Source organism: Amblyomma maculatum, chromosome 8, assembly GCF_055883805.1.
Source record: "Amblyomma maculatum isolate TAMU_Amacu chromosome 8, ASM5588380v1, whole genome shotgun sequence".
NCBI classification, from domain to species: Eukaryota; Metazoa; Arthropoda; class Arachnida; order Ixodida; family Ixodidae; genus Amblyomma; species Amblyomma maculatum.
In genome coordinates, this window is record NC_139351.1 from 20,617,281 (window position 1) to 20,618,982 (window position 1,702).

Consider the following 1,702-nt stretch of genomic DNA (forward strand, 5'->3'; position numbering starts at 1 on the left):
ACGTCTCTGGGAGGATAATATCCTGTCGGTACGTGCGCATTTTTAGTGGGCAAATAAATGAGAGGGCGATTTTCTAACCGCGCAGAAACATCTCTTAAAAAAAAAAAAAAAGCGCCAGGTTCATCTGTGCCCCCCCCCCCCGTACAGTGGGTGTATATGAACAGGGCGTAATGAGTTGACAGCAACTAAACTAGGCTATAACTAAATCATTTTTTTTTTATTTTATGGTTTTATTTTATTTCAAAGGAAATAATATATCATTCTATAGTGCAGGCAGGCAATATCACATGCTTTCATGTCTTCTTATTAGGCAGTGTGGTTCGAAATATCGAAGGTTAGAAAAACGAAGCTCGTTGGGGTATATGTTTCCGGCATTGAAAAATGCTGCTTGCTACCTTATGGGTTGAACGGTACTGCTCCGCTGTGTTTTGTCGTTTTGCTGCTTATTTTTTCGTGTTTTATATTATCGCTGGGTTGTTTTTACGCTCTTCCGTTTTGACGCGTGCTGTTTTTGTTATTTATTAAGGGGGATATTAAACCATGCAAAATACAATCACATATGCAGAAATTGTCACAATTCCTCTTGACAACGCCTGGCAGTAGTGCACACTTTTCAACTCGAAATCGCGGAAAACAGCGTAGCTGTGCTTTAAAACAGTGTTTCAAAATGAATAACAGGAAAGAGGACTCCAAGAGAAATTAAACTTTAAGCGTTCAATGCTAAAAGGAAATCGGGTTTACATAAAATAGAAGCCAAAGCAGCTGATAAATTATTCGACTCTTCCACCGTTTCCGAAAAAAAGAAAGAATAATAAAAGGAATTCGTTTTGCATTGAAATAGTTTGATCTCTTTTGGGTCGTCTCTTTGTGATACGTATAGCTTAGGGGCTGCAGATAATTTAATTTTCTGATATCAGTGCGATCGTAAAATACATTATACAATAAATTGAGGCGTAATCAGTTGCTCTTATGGCTAAGCTCTTGCCACCCGTCGCTCTGCTTAGCACTTGTAATGCTCATATTCCTATTATAGTTACCTAAATAAACAGGGAAGCTCAGTTTTGGAGCAGTTCAAGTTTCGTTCCTAACGTTGCGGTATCGGGATCCCACAGAGTGCACGCGCACTCCAAAATGGAGCGATCATTTGAGAAATAATGTTTCACTTTCAGAGAACGGGGAACGATTTTAAGTTGCGATACAGAAACCTAAACATTTTTGCACTGTTCGATATTTTGCACACTGCATTTTCCTTATACTGATTTGTCGCTCTGCCGTTCTGAAGAGCGTTGTTTTCTCGTGTTTTGTTCTGCGCTTTGAGAGAATTTATCGCGTGTGTATCGATAATAAATAGGTTAGTAACTACTCACAAAACGCCCTTGTCAGCTCATTTAATGTAACGACTGCCCCGCCTACGTGGCGGATCAGAAGTGCATTGCTGGCCAGGACGATGCGAGTAAAAATCGCAAGGATCTCTTTCTTGTTTTTCTTTAAATCTTCCGCACCTCTCCAAGCTAGGTGCTCCTCGATTCGGCGGGCGACGTGCAGTTCACACGCGAACACACTGAGACGAAGACCAACGAACTTGTAGTAACAAAACGAACATTAACTTTATATAACAAGAACACGAAGCACAGGGTACAGAAAACTTATTCACACGAGACAGAGAGGCGACACACTTTACAAAAGGGACTGAGCTAAATAC